The following is a 24,149-nucleotide window of genomic DNA, read 5'->3' as shown; positions in this document are numbered from 1 at the left end:
ACTTTTATATTATTTTTGGGACTAACCTATTAACCGGAGGCCCAGCCCAGAATTGTTTTTTTTTGCCTATTTCAGAGTTTCGCGGAAAAAGAATATCAAATGGAGTCCAAATGGAATGAAACCTTTGGGAACGTGATTTTCGAAACGAACATGATCCAGAGGACTTGGACCCTACGTGTAACGCCCTCGATGCGGCTATATCTCCCACGTGTCGAAGCACGACTTACAGGCATAACTGCATTGAAAGCAATGTCGCAAGTGAGGTAATCTTCACACAACCCATGTAATACATAAGGGACAGAGATACATAGTTGGCTTACAATCGCCACTTCACACAATACATGAATAAAGCATTACATCATTCAAATAGAATCAAGGTCCAGCTACGGAACCAAAATGAAAGAAGACTACCCCAAATGCTACACAGATCCCCGATCGTCCCGACTGGGCTCCACTACTGATCAACTAGAATGAAACAACACAAAGGACAAGATCTTCATCGAGCTCCTCCTTGAGCTTGGTTGCGTCACCAGCTCAGTAACATCAGCACCTGCAAACTGGTTTTGGAAGTATCTATGAGTCACGAGGACTTAGCAATCTCACACCCTCGCGATCAAGACTATTTAAGCTTATAGGGAGGGTAAAAGGTATGAGGTGGAGCTGCAGCAAGCGACTAGCATATATGGCGGCTAACCTATTCGCAAAAGAGAGCGAGAAGAGAAGGCAAAGCACGATCGAGAAACTATGATCAAGAAGTGATCCTAGAACAACCTACGTCAAGCATTACTCCGACACCGTGTTCACTTCCCGGACTCCGCCGGAAAGAGACCATCACGATTACACATGCGGTTGATGTATTTTAATTAGGATCAACTTCAGGTTTTCTACAACCGGACATTAACAAATTCCCATCTGCCCATAACCGCGGGCACGGCTTTCGAAAGTTCAAATCCCTGCAGGGGTGTCCCAACTTAGCCCATCACAAGCTCTCACGGTCAATGAAGGATATTCCTTCTAGCGGGAAGACCCGATCAGACTCGGAATCCCGGTTACAAGACATCCTCGACAATGGTAAAACAAGTCCCGCAATGCCGCCCGATGTGCCGACATCCTGATGGGAGCTGCACATATCTCGTTCTCAGGGCAACACCGGATAGGTCAAGCTACGAGTAAAACTAGCCCTCAAGTTTCCCCGAGGTGGCCCCGCAGGCTGCCCACCAACACTTAGACAAGCACTGGCCCGGGGGGGTTAAAATAAAGATGACCCTTGGGCTGGCCTAACCCAAGGGAAAAAGAGGCTAGGTGGCGAATGGTAAAACCAAGGTTGGGCCTTGCTGGAGGAGTTTTATTCAAAGCGAACTGTCAAGGGGTTCCCATTATAACCCAACCGCGTAAGGAACGCAAAATCCGGGAACATAACACCGATATGACGGAAACTAGGGCGGCAAGAGTGGAACAAAACACCAGGCATAAGGCCGAGCCTTCCACCCTTTACCAAGTATATAGATGCATTAGTTAAATAAGAGATATTGTGATATCCCAACAAGTAAACATGTTCCAACAAGGAACAACATCTCCATGTTCCAACAAGCAACAAACTTCAATCTTCACCTGCAACTAACAACGCTATAAGAGGGGCTGAGCAAAGCGGTAACATAGCCAAACAACGATTTGCTAGGACAAGGTGGGTTAGAGGCTTGGTTCAACAATATGGGAGGCATGATAAGCAAGTGCTAAGTATTGCAGCATAGGCATAGCAAAAGAGCGAGCAACTAGCAAGCAAAGATAGAAGTGATTTCGAGGGTATGGTCATCTTGCCTGAAATCCCGCAAGGAAGAAGAACGAGTCCATGAAGAAGACAAACGGACGTAGTCGAACGAATCCTCACAACACGACGTTATCGGAACCAACCCGAAGAAGCAACACCGGAAAGAAGCAAAAAATCATGGTAAACAACCATCACATAATCATGTCATGATGCACAGTCAAGTATGATGCATGTCCGGTTTAATGAAGCATGGCATGGCAAAGTGCACAAGCAACCCTACAAATTAAGTGGAGCTCAATATGCAACGAGTTGCATATTGACGAAACACCACAACAAGTTATTTAGTTCGATCTCGTTTAAGTACCCAACAATATTAAATGTTGATTAACATGGCAAGGGGTGAAGCAAATGAAAACTACCTACCTAGGCAAATTTAAATGAGGCCGGAACAACAAACAACACTTCCGGAAAATCCTCATATGCATTTAATAGGCTTGGTCCTTTTCTTCCCTAAACACAATTTTAGAGTTATTAAACATGCAAGAAAAGTGCACCATGTTAAACTAGGCATTTTCCTACCCCATTTACATATAAAGTTTGTTAGGTTTGGAGCTACGGTTATTAAGTTATGGAATAAATCATTTTAACAAGTTATTTGAGCAAATTTAAACAAACAACTTTTTGAGCATTTCAAACATGGATGAAAGTGGCATAGTATTAATCTACACAAAATTCTAAGCATTTTTCATATATAAAGTTTTTACAAATGATGCACGGTTTGTGAGTTATTAAATGCATGTTGCTTGGGGGGTTTTCTGCAAAACAGTGTTCTCTGAAAAAAAAGGAAAAACATTTTATGGAAAAAAAACATGTCGGGCTGGATCTGCTCTCACCATGGGCCTTGCCCAGAACTGTGGGGAGGTGCCAGGAGGGGCGCCATGGGCTGGAGCGGTCCAGCAGAGGAGTGGCTGGGCCTTGGGCCTGACGGTGGAGGGGGGAGGCCAGCAGGGGGCGATGCTGGGCCGGGAGGCCTAGCACTGGGCCTGGGAACGAGACGAGGCCGGCTGGAGTGTCTCGATGAGGATTCATAGCAGGGGCGCGGCTCTGTCGTCCTCCTCTCGAGCGTAGGCAGCGCAGGCCTTGGGGACGATGCTCCGGCGACGGGCGGCGCTGGCCTTGGAGATCTAGCACAATAGGTCACGCACGCGAGGCAGGGGCTGGAGACGAAGCGAGGGAGGCGGCGCTGCGGGACTTGAGGCGCGATGTCGACCTGCAACTCGATGCAGAAGAAGCAGCGCTAGAACTTGGCGTGCGGTCGGGTCGTCCGATCGACAGGGGAAACAAACGGCAGCAGCAAGTGAGGCCGGCGACAGCACCGGTGGTCGAGGACGGAGCCTAGCCGACGGAATCCGGCAGGAACGGTCAAGGGCAGCGGAGGCCCGACGGATCTGATGGTTTTCGAGGTTCCTTGTAGCAGTGCTCCATCGGGCGTCCATGGCGAACCTACGACGGGTCAGAGAGGGGAGGTGAGAGAGAGAAGAACAGGAAGATGGAATGGGATGCAGGGAAGAGAGGGGTGGCACGGGCCTGCTGGAGGAGGTCGCCGGTGACGCGGCTGGTCGCGAGGACGGCGAGGGGTTCGTGCCTGAACATAGGTGACTCGGGAGCGCTCCAGAAGGTGGATCGAGCAGAGGAAGCAAGGCCTCGGGCTCAAGGGGAGAGGAGGCCGCGGGATTGGTCGGGCATGGAAACGGAGGTGATGGTGGTTGGCTACGGTTGGATTGGGCAGCGCAGATCCCCAAGAAGATAGTGGCGGCGGTGGACACAGAATGGGTGGGACAAGATCCCTAATTTCTAGGGCTGCCCACTATTTATATTGCAAAGGGATTAGGGTAGAGGCTATCTCGTCCCTCCGATCGCAATCATACGATCGCGAAAAAATATATTAGGAAGTCCAATTAACAAAACGGAGACGTTTTGTAGATGTTTGGGGATGATCCGGACACAACGGTAGCGACAGTCCGGGTCGGGTCCGGGACAGCTTTCGGGCGCGCGCGCGAGGAGGGCCGCGGGCATAACCGAGAGAGGGGTAGGCATGGGCCTAGGAGGACTATGGAGAGCGGTTTGGACTGAGAAAAGAGGGGAGAGGGAGACCCGGCGATTGTTTCCGGAGACCGAAAACGTCCGACGTTAGACCGGCTATAATGCCGCTATAGTTTAACGGTTGGGCTATCAAACGAACTCCGAATGCGATGAAAACTTGGCAGGCGGCCTACCTACAACATAACAAGACCACACGCCAACTCTCATCCCATTCTGAGAACATTTTCCGGCCACTTATAAAATAATATTTCGGACATGCCGCGGGCGCGTGCAAGTGTGTCTGGGCTCAGAACGGACAACGGGGAGAACTGGGATACCCCGGACGAATGCAAGTTTTGAAAACGTGATGATGCAATGCATATGCTGACATGATGAAATGCAACACGCAAGCAAAAGACATGGCAACGATGGCGTATAACTGGAAGACACCTGGCACATCGGTCTTGGGGCGTCACAACACTCCACCACTACAAGAGGATCTCGTCCCGAGATCTAGAATGGCACAGGAGGGAAAACGGAAGAGAAAGAGGAGAGGTAAAACTAAGTTGCTTCTTTGACGAATGAGTGAGCCCAAAGAACCTTGAAAAGGTTGAGCAACTTCGAGAAAAGAATACAACGGAGATGAACAAAGTTGGAAACACTCCGTTGTAAAAGAGGAACAAGGCACATTACGAGAACCTTGGAGGTTGAAAGACAAAAGACAAGGATTGCAATGGACAAGAAGTACATGCAAGCACTCCGGTAGAACGAGATGCACAATGAACGATAAGGATCAATTACGACAACACTCCCGTTGGAAAAGAAAGGTAAAGAATATGAGCTTGGCAAAACGAAAGCACTTGGATGAAGACTCCGGCTACAAGAGGAATGATAGACATAACACTCCAGTTGAAACAATATAGAGAAGGGAAAAGAATGATATAATTTGGATAGCACTCCAACTGCAAATGGAAAGAATTGAATAAGAACTTGATAAGATGAGAAGATACTTGATGAAATCAACAACACACTGCCTCCGGAACTATTGAAAGAATGGCACAAGGGGTAAGAACGATTTTAGACAGCACTTCGGTTAAATGGATAAGCAAAGGAAAGGAAAATGATCTTGACAAAACAAGTAGATGGGTTGAAGAGGGCAACATCGCAATACCTCTGGAACAAAAGTAAGAATGGAATGGAATGAATGAGGAAACAAAATCTTGGGAGAGTACGCTTACAACATATTCTCGAATGGAGTTGTTGGATTATCAACAGCGAAAGGATAAGCTTGATGTGGGCTTATGGAAGACATCTCAAAATTATGAGCTGAAATTCTGCCAATAACGGAACACAATAGATTGGATTGATATGAGCAAGAAGACGAGAAACTATTTCACCGGGAGGATAAAAGAAGAACTTGGATCATTTATAAGCACCATAATTGCAACAAACCTTAGGGAAGGCTTTAGGTGAAATATAACCCAAGATAACTCCAATGACGAGATTGATGGATTTAAAATATCTCATTCTTAACAACATGTGAATCATGAAACATGAACTCAAATTATCAGGAATGACATAATACCACCTCCAATGATACAGAAGAAAGAATTGCACTCCGGATTGCAAGATGAAGAATGCTTGAGCTCCTCTGAAAAGAATCTTGATGAACACCTCGAGAAAGAAATTAAATCCTTGATGAACCATCATGTAGAACCTTGATGAAGAACTCCGGTAACAAAAGGATACCGAAAAGAAAGAGAAGTTGAAAACATAAAATGAAACCTTGTAATGATTTATATGAATCTCCGTGGTGGTATAATTGCGAGAGCTTGGGACTCAGAGAAAGAAAAATGAATCAAGTGAAACCGAGAATTTGATGAGTCTCCGGAATAAGGAATTAATCACTTGGATGAAGTAAGAATAAGAATTACGTTATGTGTATCCTTCACCAATTTAAATTGATGACAAGTATCGGATTTGGTATACTACTTATTCCCGTAGAAAGGATTAAGATAGATATAGCGCAAACTTGAGAAGGTCTTCAACGAACCACCGGTAGGATTGGAAAGAAGGAGTCAATTGATAATATAACGAAGGAAGAAGAATCTTAAAAGAGGCACTGGTAGAATTGGGAAAGAACCAATAAAACCTGAAGAAAACCTGGGAAGGTTTAGCAAATAAACGAAGATGCTTGAGAGAATTTAGGTCCAAGAGAACGAAGAGATCACGAGCTGATTAGAGGATATTTGAACAATGCATCGGTAATATTTAGCGAAAAAGAGCTGAAAGCTGGAAATGATTAAATCCGAAATGATGGCCTTCGGAGGCACAAACTGAAAAGAATCTTGGATTGCTCCAGATGGGTGAAAACAATTCTCACAATCGAAAACAATTATGAGAGGAAGGCATCAAGCTAGCACCATGAATCTTGATAGACGGATAGGATTGAGGAGAAACTCTTCTTCGGTCTTCGAATGCAGAGAATGATGATGAGAGACACCACCATGAATTGTTGAGGTACCCCAGGATGAAAATTAGAAAGGTTGAACCAACGATGATAGAACTTGAAAGATCTTGGAGAAAGCATTTGACTGATGATAATTCATTCTTACGTCAAACTTGGGAAAAGAATTTGGAAATAACTCCGGGAAGGATTAGAAGAGTCAGGTAAGATCCTGGGAAAAGACCTGTGGGTTAGGGGCCACTGAAAAGAAACACCATTCAAATGATTGCTTGAAAAGGGGATAGCGCCGGTTGAATTAAACGGCTTGAATGAGATAACAACATCAAAATAAGTTGAACGGATCTTAAATGACAAGACGAGCCTTGAGATATATTTAGCACTCCGGAACAATTGAATAGCGAGAAATGGATGATTATGAGGTGCACCGGCAAGAGAAGGCATTTGAAACGAGGAAAACGGATATGATCAACACCAAAAGCTTGATTTGAAACCACTAGAGAAGACAAGAATGAAGAAAGATGAACTTGAAGCTCCCTTAGCATCTTCGTGAGAATCACCGGATAAGAACATTGACGGAAAAGAATGGAAAGACTTCACATCAATAAGATGGATACTTGATTAAGAAATCTGAATCCTTGAAGGAAAAGGGTGGGAGGGTGGGAAAAACAAAGGCATCTTGGGACGGATGAGATGAGCACCGTTGAGAAGAACTGATAATTGACCTTGCGGATGTAGAAAAAAATCGGATCCACTTGAAGAGAAACACGCCGGTTGAGAAGAAATTTAGATGACAAGCTCGATGATCGAGAAAGATTAGTATTCATATAGGAATTTGAGAACACCGTTTAGGACAGGTATGGAATCAACATTTGACTTCAAAGCAACTCGAATACCACAATCAAAACAAAAAACAAAGGATTGGCTTGCAAAATAAGCCGGAACAAACATATGATAGAGATTTCGTCCGAAGTTTTCGTGGTGGGGCCTACACGGGCTCGATCGTACAGCACCATCATGTACAAGGCAGTGCACATGACATACGAAGCGTCCCAGAGTCGGCATAGCCAAGGACTCTTTAAGACACAAGGAGACCACTGTAAAACCAACCGTGGATAGGCGGACCACTAGACGTCGAACCCCAATTTCATATCATACATCTGTCGGAAAGATATCCTAAGAGCTACTTGAATTCCCACTTATAAACTCTCGAAATTTTCCAGTTATGCAATCAGGTATTGGGGATACAGGGGAAGCATAATATCTCACCCAAACTAGCAAATCCTACATCCAGCTGTATCCATCCTTCAACACATAACCAAGAAACCTTCGGAAATCGTCTACCTCAACCTTCGAAAAGCATCCGTTATACGAGTTATGGCGATACTCCCGAACTCCCGCCCCAGTACTGGGTGGCGTCGAGGTTATCTCACCAACAACTGCATAGAAGAGATTTTCGATGTCGGTGAAACTAATCTCAGGTATTCCAGAACTGCAACGATAAAATTGTGATGACAACACCTCGGAGCTCAACTCCCCGGGACACTGCCACAACCCCTAAATGACAGGAGGCACCAAGAACAATGTTCTCGTCACAAAACCATCGGAACAATTCCAAGATACCCGCGTGATCCTAAAAAAAATTTAGTGAAATTTGAGAAGAGAAGAGTCAAAACTCTACGTCAGGATGCCTCACCAGAATGACGAAGGGACTGGGGAGTAAAAAGAATTCCTAACTCTCCGATATATATAATTCCTAAATGACTCAAAACATTTCTAGACTCAATAACGCCAGCGATTCGATCAAGCAGGGGGCTCCTAAGGTCGGGGAAGGCTCTGATTACCAACTTGTAACGCCCTCGATGCAGCTATATCTCCCACATGTTGAAGCACGACTTAGAGGCATAACCGCATTGAAAGCAATGTCGCAAGTGAGGTAATCTTCACACAACCCATGTAATACATAAGGGATAGAGATACATAGTTGGCTTACAATCGCCACTTCACATAATACATGAATAAAGCATTACATCATTCAAATAGAATCAAGGTCCGGCTACGGAACCAAAATGAAAGAAGACTACCCCAAATGCTACACAGATCCCCGATCGTCCCGACTGGGCTCCACTACTGATCAACTAGAATGAAACAACACAAAGGACAAGATCTTCATCGAGCTCCTCCTTGAGCTTGGTTGCGTCACCTGCTCGGTAACATCAGCACCTGCAAACTGGTTTTGGAAGTATCTGCGAGTCACGAGGACTCAGCAATCTCACACCCTCGCGATCAATACTATTTAAGCTTATAGGGAGGGTAAAAGGTATGAGGTGGAGCTGCAGCAAGCGACTAGCATATATGGTGGCTAACCTATTCGCAAAAGAGAGCGAGAAGAGAAGGCAAAGCACGATCGAGAAACTATGATCAAGAAGTGATCCTAGAACAACCTACGTCAAGCATTACTCCAACACCGTGTTCACTTCCCGGACTCCGCCGGAAAGAGACCATCACGGTTACACACACAGTTGATGTATTTTAATTAGGATCAACTTCAGGTTTTCTACAACCGGACATTAACAAATTCCCATCTGCCCATAACCGCGGGCACGGCTTTCGAAAGTTCAAATCCCTGCAGGGGTGTCCCAACTTAGCCCATCACAAGCTCTCACGGTCAACGAAGGATATTCCTTCTAGCGGGAAGACCCGATCAGACTCGGAATCCCGGTTACAAGACATCCTCGACAATGGTAAAACAAGTCCAGCAAAGCCGCCCGATGTGCCGACATCCTGATGGGAGCTGCACATATCTCGTTCTCAGGGCAACACCGGATAGGTCAAGCTACGAGTAAAACCAGCCCTCAAGTTTCCCCGAGGTGGCCCCGCAGGCTGCCCATTTCGGACCAACACTTAGACAAGCACTGGCCCGGGGGGTTTAAGATAAAGATGACCCTTGGGCTGGCCTAACCCAAGGGAAAAAGAGGCTAGGTGGAGAATGGTAAAACCAAGGTTGGGCCTTGCTGGAGGAGTTTTATTCAAAGCGAACTGTCAAGGGGTTCCCATTATAACCCAACCGCGTAAGGAATGCAAAATCCAAGAACATAACACCGATATGACGGAAACTAGGGCGGCAAGAGTGGAACAAAACACCAGGCATAAGGTCGAGCCTTCCACCCTTTACCAAGTATATAGATGCATTAGTTAAATAAGAGATATTGTGATATCCCAACAAGTAAACATGTTCCAACAAGGAACAACATCTCCATGTTCCAACAAGGAACAAACTTCAATCTTCACCTGCAACTAACAACGCTATAAGAGGGGCTGAGCAAAGCGGTAACATAGCCAAACAACGATTTGCTAGGACAAGGTGGGTTAGAGGCTTGGTTCAACAATATGGGAGGCATGATAAGAAAGTGCTAAGTATCGCAGCATAGGCATAGCAAAAGAGCAAGCAACTAGCAAGCAAAGATAGAAGTGATTTCGAGGGTATGGTCATCTTGCCTGAAATCCCGCAAGGAAGAAGAATGAGTCCATGAAGAAGACAAACGGACGTAGTCGAACGAATCCTCACAACACGACGTTATCGGAACCAACCCGAAGAAGCAACACCGGAAAGAAGCAAACAATCATGGTAAACAACCATCACATAATCATGTCATGATGCACAATCAAGTATGATGCATGTCCGGTTTAATGAAGCATGGCATGGCAAAGTGCACAAGCAACCCTACAAATTAAGTGGAGCTCAATATGCAACGAGTTGCATATTGACGAAACACCACAACAAGTTATTTAGTTCGATCTCGTTTATGTACCCAACAATATTAAATGTTGATTAACATGGCAAGGGGTGAAGCAAATGAAAACTACCTACCTAGGCAAATTTAAATGAGGCCGGAACAACAAACAACACTTCCGGAAATTCCTGATATGCATTTATTAGGTTTGGTCCTGTTCTGCCCTAAACACAATTTTAGATTTATTAAACATGCAAGAAAAGTGCACCATGTTAAACTAGGCATTTTCCTACCCCATTTACATATAAAGTTTGTTAGGTTTGGAGCTACTGTTATTAAGTTATGGAATAAATCATTTTAACAAGTTATTTGAGCAAATTTAAACAAACAACTTTTTGAGCATTTCAAACATGGATGAAAGTGGCATAGTATTAATCTACACAAAATTCTAAGCATTTTTCATATATAAAGTTTTTACAAATGATGCACGGTTTGTGAGTTATTAAATGCATGTTGCTTGGGGGGTTTCTGCAAAACAGTGTTCTCTGAAAAAAAGGAAAAACATTTTATGGCAAAAAACATGTCGGGCTGGATCTGCTCTCACCATGGGCCTTGCCCAGAACTGTGGGGAGGTGCCAGGAGGGGCGCCATGGGCTGGCGCGGTCCAGTAGAGGAGTGGCTGGGCCTTGGGCCTGACAGTGGAGGAGGGAGGCCAGCAGGGGGTGATGCTGGGCCGGGAGGCCTAGCACTGGGCCTGGGATCGAGACGAGGCCGGCTGGAGTGTCTCGATGAGGAGTCAACGCAGGGGCGCGGCTCCGTCGTCCTCCTCTCGAGCGTAGGCAGCGCAGGCCTTGGGGACGATGCTCTAGCGACGGGCGGTGCTGGCCTTGGAGATCTGGCACAGGAGGTCACGCACGCGAGGCAGGGGCCAGAGACGAAGCGAGGGAGGCGGCGCTGCGGGACTTGAGGCGCGATGTCGACCTGCAACTCGATGCAGAAGAAGCAGCGCTGGAACTTGGCGTGGGGTCGAGTCGTCCGATCGACAGGGGAAACAAACGGCAGCAGCAAGTGAGGCCGGCGACAGCACCGGTGGTCGGGTATGGAGCCTAGCCGACGGAATCCGGCAAGAACGGTCAAGGGCAACGGAGGCCCGCCGGATCTGATGGTTTTCGAGGTTCCCTACAGCAGTGCTCCATCGGGCGTCCATGGCGAACCTACGACGGGTCAGAGAGGGGAGGTGAGAGAGAGAAGAACAGGAAGATGGAATGGGAGGCAGGGAAGAGAGGGATGGCACGGGCCTGCTGGAGGAGGTCGCCGGTGACGCGGTTGGTCGCGAGGACGGCGAGGGGTTCGTGCCTGAACGTAGGTGAGCTCGGGAGCGCTCCAGAAGGTGGATCGAGCAGAGGAAGCAAGGCCTCGGGCTCGAGGGGCGACGAGGCCGCAGGATTGGTCGAGCATGGAAACGGAGGCGATGGTGGTTGGCTACGGTTGGATTGGGCAGCGCAGATCCCCAAGAAGATAGTGGCGGCGGTGGACACGGAATGGGTGGGACAAGATCCCTAATTTCTAGGGTTGCCCACTATTTATATTGCAAAGGGATTAGGGTAGAGGCTATCTCGTCCCTCCGATCGCAATCGTACGATCGCGAAAAAATATATTAGGAAGTCCAATTAACAAAACGGAGACGTTTTGTAGATGTTTGGGGATGATCCGGACACAACGGTAGCGACAGTCCGGGTCGGGTCCGGGACAGCTTTCGGGCGCGCGCACGAGGAGGGCCGCGGGCATAACTGAGAGAGGGGTAGGCATGGGCCTAGGAGGACTGTGGAGAGCGGTTTGGACTGAGAGAAGAGGGGAGAGAGACCCGGCGACTGTTTCCGGAGACCGAAAACGTCCGACGTTAGACCGGCTATAATGCCGCTATAGTTTAACGGTTGGGCTATCAAACAAACTCTAAATGCGATGAAAACTTGGAAGGCGGCCTAGCTACAACATAACAAGACCACACACCAACTCTCATCCCATTCTGAGAAAATTTTCCGGCCACTTATAAAATAATATTTCGGACATGCCGCGGGCGCGTGCAAGTGTGTCTGGGCTCAGAACGGACAACGGGGAGAACTGGGATACCCCGGACGGATGCAAGTTTTGAAAACATGATGATGCAATGCATATGCTGACATGATGAAATGCAACACGCAAGCAAAAGACATGGCAACGATGGCGAATAACTGGAAGACACCTGGCACATCGGTCTCTGGGCGTCACACTACGTCAAGAAAGCAACCAGGAGGGCATGAGGTAGGGGTCGTGCCTACCCCCCCCCCCAGGCACGCCCTCCACCCTCGTGGGGCCCACGTTGCTCCGCCGACGTACTTCTTCCTCCTATATAAACCTAAGTACGCCCCAAACTACCAGATACGGAGCCAAAACCCTAATTCCACCGCCGTAACTTTCTGTATCCATGAGATCCCATCTTGGGGCCTGTTCCGGAGCTCCGCCGGAGGGGGCATCGATCACGGAGGGCTTCTTCATCAACACCATAGCCCCTCCGATGAAGTGTGAGTAGTTTACCTCAGACCTACGGGTCCATAGTTAGTAGCTAGATGGCTTCTTCTCTCTTTTTGGATCTCAATACAATGTTCTCCCCCTCTCTTGTGGAGATCTGTTTGATGTAATCTTCTTTTTGCGGTGTGTTTGTTGAGACCGATGAATTATGGGTTTATGATCAAGTCTATCTATGAATAATATTTGAATCTTCTCTGAATTCTTTTATGTATGATTGGTTATCTTTGGAAGTCTCTTCGAATTATCAGTTTGGTTTGGCCTACTAGATTGATCTTTCTTGCAATGGGAGAAGTGCTTAGCTTTGGGTTGAATCTTGCGGTGTCCTTTCCCGGTGACAGTAAGGTCAGCAAGGCACGTATTGTGTTGTTGCCATCGAGGATAACAAGATGGGGTTTTCTTCATTTTGCATGAGTTTATCCCTCTACATCATGTCATCTTGCTTAAGGCGTTACTCTGTTCTTTTGAACTTAATACTCTAGATGCATGTTGGATAGCGGTCGATGTGTGGAGTAATAGTAGTATATGCAGGCAGGAGTCGGTCTACTTGTCTCGGACGTGATGCCTATATACATGATCATACCTAGATATTCTCATAACTATGCTCAATTCTGTCAATCGATCAACAGTAATTTGTTTACTCACCGTAATACTTATGCTCTCGAGAGAAGCCACTAGTGAAACCTATGGCCCCCGGGTCTATTTTTCATCATATTAATCTTCCGTCAATAAGCTATTTCCTTTTCCTTTTATTTTGCTTTCTTTACTTTGCATCTTTATCATAAAAATACCAAAAATATTCTCTTATCATATCTATCATATCTCACTTTCGTAAGTGGCCGTGATGGGATTGACAACCCCTTTATTGCGTTGGTTGCGAGGATTTTATTTGTTTGTGTAGGTGCGAGGGACTCGTGCGTGGCCTCCTACTGGATTGATACCTTGGTTCTCAAGAATTGAGGGAAATACTTACGCTACTTTGCTGCATCACCCTTTCCTCTTCAAGGGAAAACCAACGCAGTGCTTAAGAGGTAGCAGGTCTCGGTATTGAGAACTTAGAAATTAAAAATAAATGCCTTATGAGCAAATGGCTCTACAGGTTAGAGATAGAGCCGGAGGGTATGTGGTCATAGATTCTGCGCAATAAATATTTACATTCGAAAACACTCGCCCAGGTTACCATGAGACCGACCGATTCACCATTCTGGAAAGGACTTATGAGAACGAAGGACTTGTTCTTCCGTAAGGTCAAATTCTTGGTTGGCAATGGGATGTCAACAATATTTTGGGAGGATACGTGGTTAGGAGAGACGCCCCTGGCCGTCCAATATCCCACCCTTTATAACATTGTGCAACGTAAGCAGGATTACGTAGGCATAGTTTTCCAAACAACTCCGTTGAATATTCAGTTCAAACGTGCGTTAGTTGGTGAGAGATGGACTGCCTGGATGCATTTCGTTCGGAGACTGATAGAGGTTCAACTCTCCGACCAGCCGAATTCACACAATGGAAATTAACCAAAAAATGGGATTTTTAAGGTGAAATCATTCTATACGGATTGTATTAATTCTGGCCCAATCTCAAGATCGTTGCATATTTGGAGTGTTAAGGTTCCTTTGCGTATTAAAATCTTTATGTGGTTCATCCACAAGCGAGTGATACTCACCAAGGACAACTTAATCAAGAGGAGATGGGTAGGTAGTTCACGGTGTTGTTTTTGTGATCATGATGAAACAATACAACACTTATTCCTTAAATGCCCACTTGCCAAGTTGCTTTGGAGAACGATTCATATAGCCTTCAACATTAATCCTCCAGTCGATATTGCGTCGTTGTTTGGGACGTGGTTAGCTGGGGTTGAACAGATTACTGTGGCTCGTATTCGGATTGGAATATGTGGGCTATTGTGGGCTATATGGAACTGTAGGAATGATATGATTTTTAACAGACAACACAGTTTAACTTTCTTGCAGGTCATCTTCAAAGCTACAGCTTGGATCCGTACGTGGTCCTTACTCACTCCTATGGACTCCAGGGAGCCTTTGGTTACTGGGTGCAACCAGTGGGAGATGGTAGCACGGGCTATATTCAACCGGTTCGGATAGTGGTCGCATAACAGGATAGGAGTCTAGGGAGATTACCCTTCATATTATCGTATTGGTTGTGATTGTCAGCATGTACTTTTCTTTTTTCATTTGATTTGCTCCGCTTGCGAGCTATAATACTTTTATGACTATTTTGATACTTCATGGATCTTTAATAAGATGACTGCATGCATCGTTATAATGCAGAGGCCGAGGGCATGCCTCCATTTCCAAAAAAAAAGACAGGCGTTTCTTCGCATATCACTTTGCGTTATTTTTGCCGCCCTAACCAGCCGCTGCATCTTTGTGCACACCTCCATTCCTTGCTGGTGGTGTATTGGTGGCTTGACCCTCGTCCGGGGACATTTGGGCCAACTTCTTATCCATTTGGGCTAACTTCTTATGCATTCCACAGTTCCTTAAGCTCATTAATACAACACAACACAAATTTTATGTCAAGTGGCAACATTTCTTGGCACCTTAATGAGAAGAGTCCAAAATATTATCTCGTTAAGATAAACAAGCTTAACAAACTGATCCTTAATGAGCACAAGCTTAGCAAGCCAAGACTTTGCTAGAACTAGCCACACAGACTAACCTAGCACTAGAACTAACTACACCTAGCACCGGTAATTACTCCTATAAAGGATGGTGGAGTACCCACTTCCATGGGTGCCTCGTGGCCGAACAGTGCCTCTGAGCCATCCATTGTTTGGTGGCGTGCCGCGAGGGCCACTCAAGAGCACTCAGGTCCATCCGATTTGCCCGAACGACTTGGACCCAGGAAACCCGGCTGGCGGGTCCATGATGGCGGACCGACGGCTGGCGATTGCTGCAGTCGGCGTCCCTCCATGACGGGTGGACAAAGGCCGTGTGATCGCTACAATCAGGCGAAGAAAGCCTCCCAACCCAGCTCAAGGGTCAATGACAAGTGGACCGATGGCGTGCACGGGGCCAACGCCATTGCCCGGCCTTGGTCGCCCCACACCTAGGCTCAGCAGAGTGTCGCCGCCCCCATCACCATGGCCCCTGAGCTCCACGAATGTCATCGTCGTTAACCATCACTCACCTGGACCCGGCAAGAATCGAGCCGTCGTCCCCTTCCGCACCTTGGATTCATGATCCTCCACTCCAATTCGAGCCCAGATCCCGCAAGAACAGGGACGGTGTTGGAAATATGCCCTAGAGGCAATAATAAAATGGTTATTACTATATGTCTTTGTTCATGATAATTGTCTATTGTTCATGCTATAATTGTGTTATCCGGAAATCGTAATACATGTGTGAATACATAGACCACAACACGTCCCTAGTGAGCCTCTAGTTGACTAGCTCGTTGATCAAAAGATAGTCATGGTTTCCTAACTATGGACATTGGATGTCATTGATAACGGGATCACATCATTAGGAGAATGATGTGATGGACAAGACCCAATCCTAAGCATAGCTCAAAGATCGTGTAGTTTGTTTGCTATAGCTTTTCCGAATGTCAAGTATCATTTCCTTAGACCATGAGATTGTGCAACTCCCGGATACCGTAGGAGTGCTTTGGGTGTGCCAAACATCACAACGTAACTGGGTGACTATAAAGGTACACTATGGGTATCTCCGAAAGTGTCTGTTGGGTTGGCACGAATCGAGACTGGGATTTGTCACTCCGTATGACGGAGAGGTATCTCTGGGCCCACTTGGTAATGCATCATCATAATGAGCTCAATGTGGCCAAGTGGTTGATCACGGGATCATGCATTACGGTATGAGTAAAGTGACTTGCCGGTAACGAGATTGAACGAGGTATTGGGATACCGACGATCGAGTCTCGGGCAAGTAACGTACCGATTGACAAAGGGAATTGTATACAGGATTGATCGAATCCTAGACATCGTGGTTCATCCGATGAGATCATCGAGGAGCATGTGGGAGCCAACATGGGTATCCAAATCCCGCTGTTGGTTATTGACCGGAGAGTCGTCTCGGTCATGTCTGCGTGTCTCCCGAACCCGTAGGGTCTACACACTTAAGGTTCGGTGACGCTAGGGTTGTTGAGATATTAGTATACGGTAACCCAAAAGTTGTTCGGAGTCTCGGATGAGATCCCGGACGTCACGAGGAGTTCCTGAATGGTCCGGAGGTGAAGATTTATGTATAGGAAGTCAAGTTTCGGCCATCGGGAATGTTTTCGGGGTAATCGGTATTGTATTGTACCGGAACCACCGGAAGGGTTCCGGGGGTCCACCGGGTGGGGCCACCTATCCCGGAGGGCCCCATGGGCTTAAGTGGGAGGGGAACCAGCCCCAAATGGGCTGGTGCGCCCCCCCCCCCATGGGCCTCCCCTGCGCCTAGAGTTGGAAACCCTAGGGGTGGGGGCGCCCCACTTGGCTTGGGGGGCACTCCACCCCCCTTGGCCGCCACCCCCCCTTGGAGATGGCATCTCCTAGGGCCGGCGCCCCCCCTAGGGGTCCTATAAATAGTGGGGGGAGGGAGGGCAGCCGCACCCTAACCCCTGGCGCCTCCCTCTCCCTCCCATGACACCTCTCCTTCTCGCAGTGCTCGGCGAAGCCCTGCCGAGATCGTCGTAGTTTCCACCACCACGCCGTCGTGCTGCTGGATCTCCATCAACCTCTCCTTCCCCCTTGCTGGATCAAGTTGGAGGAGACGTCTTCCCAACCATACGTGTGTTGAACGCGGAGGTGTCGTCCGTTCGGCGCTAGGTCATCGGTGATTTGGATCACGACGAGTACGACTCCATCAACCCCGTTCTCTTGAACGCTCCGCGCGCGATCTACAAGGGTATGTAGATGCACTCCCCTCTCCCTCGTTGCTATATGACTCCATAGATTGATCTTGGTGATGCGTAGAAAATTTTAAAATTCTGCTACGTTCCCTAACAATGGCATCATGAGCTAGGTCTATGCGTAGTTTCTATGCATGAGTAGAACACAAAGCAGTTGTGGGCGTGGATATTGTCAATTTGCGTGTCATTACTAGTCTTATCTTGATTTGGCAGCATCGTGGGATGAAGCGGCCCGGACCGACCTTACACGTACGCTTACGTGAGACTGGTTCCACCGATTGACATGCACTAGTTGCATAAGGTGGCTAGCGGGTGTCTGTCTCTCCCACTTTAGTCGGATCGGATTCGATGAAAAGGGCCCTTATGAAGGGTAAATAGAAATTGGCATATCACGTTGTGGTTTTGGCGCAGGTAAGAAACGTTCTTGCTAGAAACCTATAGCAGCCACGTAAAAACTTGCAACAACAATTAGAGGACGTCTAACTTGTTTTTGCAGCATGTGCCGTGTGATGTGATATGGCCAAAAGGATGTGATGAATGATATATGTGTTGTATGAGATTGATCATGTTCTTGTAATAGGAATCACGACTTGCATGTCGATGAGTATGATAACCGGCAGGAGCCATAGGAGTTGTCTTAATTTATTTATGACCTGCATGTCAACATAAACGTCATGTAATTACTTTACTTTATTGCTAAAGCGTTAGCCATAGTAGTAGAAGTAATAGATGACGAGACAACTTCAAGAAGACACAATGATGGAGATCATGATGATGGAGATCATGGTGTCATGCCGGTGACAACGATGATCATGAAGCCCCGAAGATGGAGATCAAAAGGAGCAAATGATATTGGCCATATCATGTCACTATTTGATTGCATGTGATGTTTATCATGTTTTGCATCTTATTTTCTTAGAACAACGGTAGCTTAAATAAGATGATCCCTCGTAATAATTTCAAGAAAGTGTTCCCCCTAACTGTGCACCGTTGCGAAGGTTCGTTGTTTCGAAGCACCACGTGATGATCGGGTGTGATAGATTCGAACGTTTGAATACAACGGTTGTAAGCCAGATTTACACACGCAATACACTTAGGTTGACTTGACGAGCCTAGCATGTACAGACATGGCCTCGGAACACGGAAGACCGAAAGGTCGAGCATGAGTCGTATAGAAGATACGATCAACATGAAGATGTTCACGGATGTTGACTAGTCCGTCTCACGTGATGATCGGACACGGCCTAGTTGACTTGGATCATGCTTCACTTAGATGACTAGAGGGATGTCTATCTGAGTGGGAGTTCATTGAATAATTTGATTAGATGAACTTAATTATCATGAACTTAGTCTAAAATATTTACACTATGTCTTGTAGATCAAATGGCCCACGCTAATGTTGCCCTCAACTTCAACACGTTCCTAGAGAAAACCAAGCTGAAAGATGATGGCAGCAACTATACGGACTGGGTCCGGAACCTGAGGATCATCCTCATAGCTGCCAAGAAATATTATGTCCTAGAAGCACCGCTAGGTGACGCACCCATCCCAGAGAACCAAGACTTTATGAACGCTTAGCAGTCACGTGCTGATGATTACTCCCTTGTTCAGTGCGGCATGCTTTACAGCTTAGAACCGGCGCTCCAAAAGCGTTTTGAGAGACACGGAGCATATGAGATGTTCGAAGAGCTGAAAATGGTTTTCCAAGCACATGCCCGGGTCGAGAGATATGAAGTCTCCGACAAGTTCTTCAGTTGTAAGATGGAGGAAAATAGTTCTGTCAGTGAGCACATACTCAAAATGTCTGGGTTACATAACCGCTTGACTCAGCTGGGAGTTAATCTCCCGGATGACGCGGTCATTGACAGAATCCTTCAGTCGCTTCCACCGAGCTACAAGAGCTTTGTGATGAACTTCAATATGCAGGGGATGGAAAAGACCATTCCTGAGGTATATTCAATGCTGAAATCAGCGGAGGTGGAAATCAAAAAGGAACATCAAGTGTTGATGGTGAATAAAACCACTAAGTTCAAGAAAGGCAAGGGTAAAAAGAACTTCAAGAAGGACGGCAAGGGAGTTGCCGCGCCCGGTAAGCAAGCTGCCGGGAAGAAGTCAAAGAATGGACCCAAGCCTGAGACTGAGTGTTTTTATTGCAAGGGAAGTGGTCACTAGAAGCGGAACTGCCCCAAATACTTAGAGAAAAAGAAGGCCGGCAACACTAAAGGTATATGTGATATACATGTAATTGATGTGTACCTTACCAGTACTCGTAGTAGCTCCTGGGTATTTGATAACGGTGCGGTTGCTCACATTTGCAACTCAAAGCAGGAGCTGCGGAATAAGCGGAGACTGGCGAAGGACGAGGTGAGGATGCGCGTCGGGAATGGTTCCAAGGTCGATGTGATCGCCGTCGGCACGCTGCCTTTACATTTACCTATGGGATTAGTTTTAAACCTCAATAATTGTTATTTAGTGCCAGCTTTGAGCATGAACATTGTATCAGGATCTCGTTTAATTCGAGATGGCTACTCATTTAAATCCGAGAATAATGGTTGTTCTATTTATATGAGAGATATGTTTTATGGTCATGCTCCGCTGGTGAATGGTTTGTTCTTAATGAATCTCGAGCGTAATGTTACACATATTCATAGTGTGAATATCAAAAGATGTAAGGTTGATAATGATAGTCCCACATACTTGTGGCACTGCCGCCTTGGTCACATAGGTGTCAAACGCATGAAGAAGCTCCATGCAAATGGACTTTTGGAGTCTCTTGATTACGAATCATTTGACACGTGCGAACCATGCCTCATGGGTAAAATGACCAAGACTCCGTTCTCAGGAACAATGGAGCGAGCAACCAACTTATTGGAAATCATACATACTAATGTGTGCAGTCCAATGAGTGTTGAGGCTCGCGGTGGCTATCGTTATGTTCTCACCCTCACTTATGACTTGAGTAGATATGGATATGTCTACTTAATGAAACACAAGTCTGAGACCTTTGAAAAGTTCAAGGAATTTCAGAGTGAGGTCGAGAATCAACGTGACGGGAAAATCAAGTTCTTGCGATCAGATCGTGGGAGAGAATAATTGAGTCACGAATTTGGCACACACTTAAGGAAATGTGGAATAGTTTCACAACTCACGCCGCCTGGAACACCTCAGCGTAATGGTGTGTCCGAACGTCGTAATCGCACTCTATTGGATATGGTGCGATCCATGATGTCTCTTACCGATTTACCGCTGTCATTTTGGGGCTATGCTTTAGAGACTGTTGCATTCACTTTAAATAGGGCTCCGTCGAAATCCGTTGAGAGCACACCGTATGAATTATGGTTTGGGAAGAAACCTAAGCTGTCGTTTCTAAAAGTTTGGGGATGCGATGCTTATGTCAAGAAACTTCAACTTGAAAAGCTCGAACCCAAGTCGGAAAATGCGTCTTCATAGGATACCCTAAAGAAACTATTCGGTATACCTTCTACCTCATATCTGAAGGCAAGATCTTTGTTGCCAAGAATGGATCCTTTCTAGAGAAAGAGTTTCTCTCGAAAGAAATAAGTGGGAGGAAAGTAGAACTCGATGAAGTATTACCTCTTGAACCGGTAAGTGGCGCAGCTCAAGAAAATGTTCCAGAGGTGCCTGCACCGACTAGAGAGGAAGTTAATGATGATGATCATGAAACTTCAGATCAAGTTGCTACAGAACTTCGTAGGTCCACAAGGACACGTTCCGCACCAGAGTGGTACGGCAACCCTGTCCTGGAAATCATGTTGTTAGACAACGGTGAACCTTCGAACTATGAAGAAGCAATGGCGGGCCCAGATTTCGACAAATGGCTGGAAGCCATGAAATCCGAGATAGGATCCATGTATGAAAACGAAGTATGGACTTTGACTGACTTGCCCGATGATCGGCGAGCCATAGAAAATAAATGGATCTTTAAGAAGAAGACAAACGCAGATGGTAATGTAACCATCTATAAAGCTCGGCTTGTCGCTAAGGGTTATCGACAAGTTCAAGGGGTTGACTACGATGAGACTTTCTCACCCGTAGCGAAGCTGAAGTCCGTCCGAATCATGTTAGCAATTGCCGCATTCTATGATTATGAGATATGGCAAATGGACGTCAAAACGGCATTCCTTAATGGTTTCCTTAAGGAAGAATTGTATATGATGCAGCCGGAAGGTTTTGTCGATCCTAAGAATGCTGACAAGGTGTGCAGGCTCCAACGCTCGATTTATGGGCTGGTGCAAGCGTCTCGGAGTTGGAACATTCGTTTTGATGAGATGATCAAAGCGTTTGGGTTTATGCAGACTTATGGAGAAGCCTGCATTTACAAGAAAGTGAGTGGGAGCTCTGTCGCATTTCTCATATTGTATGTGGATGACATACTATTGATGGGAAATGATATAGAATTCTTGGAAAGCATAAAGGCCTATTTGAACAAGTGTTTTTCAATGAAGGATCTTGGAGAAGCTGCTTACATATTAGGCATCAAGACCTATAGAGATGGATCGAGACGCCTCATTGGTCTTTCACAGAGTACGTACCTTGACAAGATATTGAAGAAGTTCAATATGGATCAGTCAAAGAAGGGGTTCTTGCCTGTATTGCAAGGTACGAGATTGAGCACGGCTCAATGCCCGACCACGGCAGAAGATAGAGAAAAGATGAGTGTCGTCCCCTATGCCTCGGCCATAGGGTCTATCATGTATGCTATGTTGTGTACCAGATCTGATGTAAACCTTGCCGTAAGGTACCAAAGTAATCCCGTTATGGAACACTGGACAGCGGTCAAGAATATCCTGAAGTACCTGAAGAGGACTAAGGATATGTTTCTCATTTATGGAGGTGACGAAGAGCTCGTCATAAAGGGTTACGTCGATGCTAACTTCGACACAGATCTGGATGACTCTAAGTCACAAACCGGATACGTGTATATTTTGAATGGTGGGGCAGTAAGCTGGTGCAGTTGCAAGCAAAGCGTTGTGGCGGGATCTACATGTGAGGCGAAGTACATGGCAGCCTCGGAGGCAGCACAAGAGGCAATCTGGGTGAAGGAGTTCATTACCAACCTAGGAGTCATACCCAATGCGTCGGGCCCGATGACTCTCTTCTGTGACAACACTGGAGCTATTGCCCTTGCCAAGGAGCCCAGGTTTCACAGGAAGACCAGGCATATCAAGCGTCGCTTCAACTCCATTCGTGAAAGTGTTCAAAATGGAGACATGGATATTTGTAAAGTACATACGGACCTGAATGTGGCAGATCCGTTGACTAAACCTCTCCCTAGAGCAAAACATGATCAACACCAGAACTGCATGGGTGTTCGATTCATCACAATGTAACTAGACTATTGACTCTAGTGCAAGTGGGAGACTATTGGAAATATGCCCTAGAGGCAATAATAAAATGGTTATTATTATATTTCTTTGTTCATGATAATTGTCTATTGTTCATGCTATAATTGTGTTATCCGGAAATCGTAATACATGTGTGAATACATAGACCACAACACGTCCCTAGTGAGCCTCTAGTTGACTAGCTCATTGATCAAAAGATAGTCATGGTTTCCTGACTATGGACATTGGATGTCATTGATAACGGGATCACATCATTAGGAGAATGATGTGATGGACAAGACCCAATCCTAAGCATAGCTCAAAGATCGTGTAGTTCATTTGCTATAGCTTTTCCGAATGTCAAGTATCATTTCCTTAGACCATGAGATTGTGCAACTCCCGGATACCGTAGGAGTGCTTTGGGTGTGCCAAACGTCACAACGTAACTGGGTGACTATAAAGGTACACTATGGGTATCTCCGAAAGTGTCTGTTGGGTTGGCACGAATCGAGATTGGGATTTGTCACTCCGTATGACGGAGAGGTATCTCTGGGCCCACTCGGTAATGCATCATCATAATGAGCTCAATGTAACCAAGTGGTTGATCACGGGATCATGCATTACGGTACGAGTAAAGTGACTTGCCGGTAACGAGATTGAACGAGGTATTGGGATACCGACGATCGAGTCTCGGGCAAGTAACGTACCGATTGACAAAGGGAACTGTATACGGGATTGATCGAATCCTCGACATCGTGGTTCATCCGATGAGATCATCGAGGAGCATGTGGGAGCCAACATGGGTATCCAAATCCCGCTGTTGGTTATTGACCGGAGAGTCGTCTCGGTCATGTCTGCGTGTCTCCCGAACCCGTAGGGTCTACACACTTAAGGTTCGGTGACGCTAGGGTTGTTGAGATATTAGTATACGGTAACCCGAAAGTTGTTCGGAGTCCCGGATGAGATCCCGGACGTCACGAGGAGTTCCGGAATGGTCCGGAGGTGAAGATTTATATATAGGAAGTCAAGTTTCGTCCATCGGGAAGGTTTTCGGGGTAATCGGTATTGTACCGGGACCACCGGAAGGGTCCCGGGGGTCCACCGGGTGGGGTCACCTATCCTGGAGGGCCCCATGGGCTGAAATGGGAGGGGAACCAGCCCCAAATGGGCTGGTGCGCTCCCCCCCCCATGGGCCTCCCCTGCGCCTAGGGTTGGAAACCCTAGGGGTGGGGGCGCCCCACTTGGCTTGGGGGGCACTCCACCCCCCTTGGCCGCCGCCCCCCCTTGGAGATGGCATCTCCTAGGGCCGGCGC

Source organism: Triticum urartu, chromosome 7, assembly GCF_003073215.2.
Source record: "Triticum urartu cultivar G1812 chromosome 7, Tu2.1, whole genome shotgun sequence".
In the NCBI taxonomy this organism is placed as follows: Eukaryota; Viridiplantae; Streptophyta; class Magnoliopsida; order Poales; family Poaceae; genus Triticum; species Triticum urartu.
Note: the sequence above shows the minus strand (reverse complement) of the source record.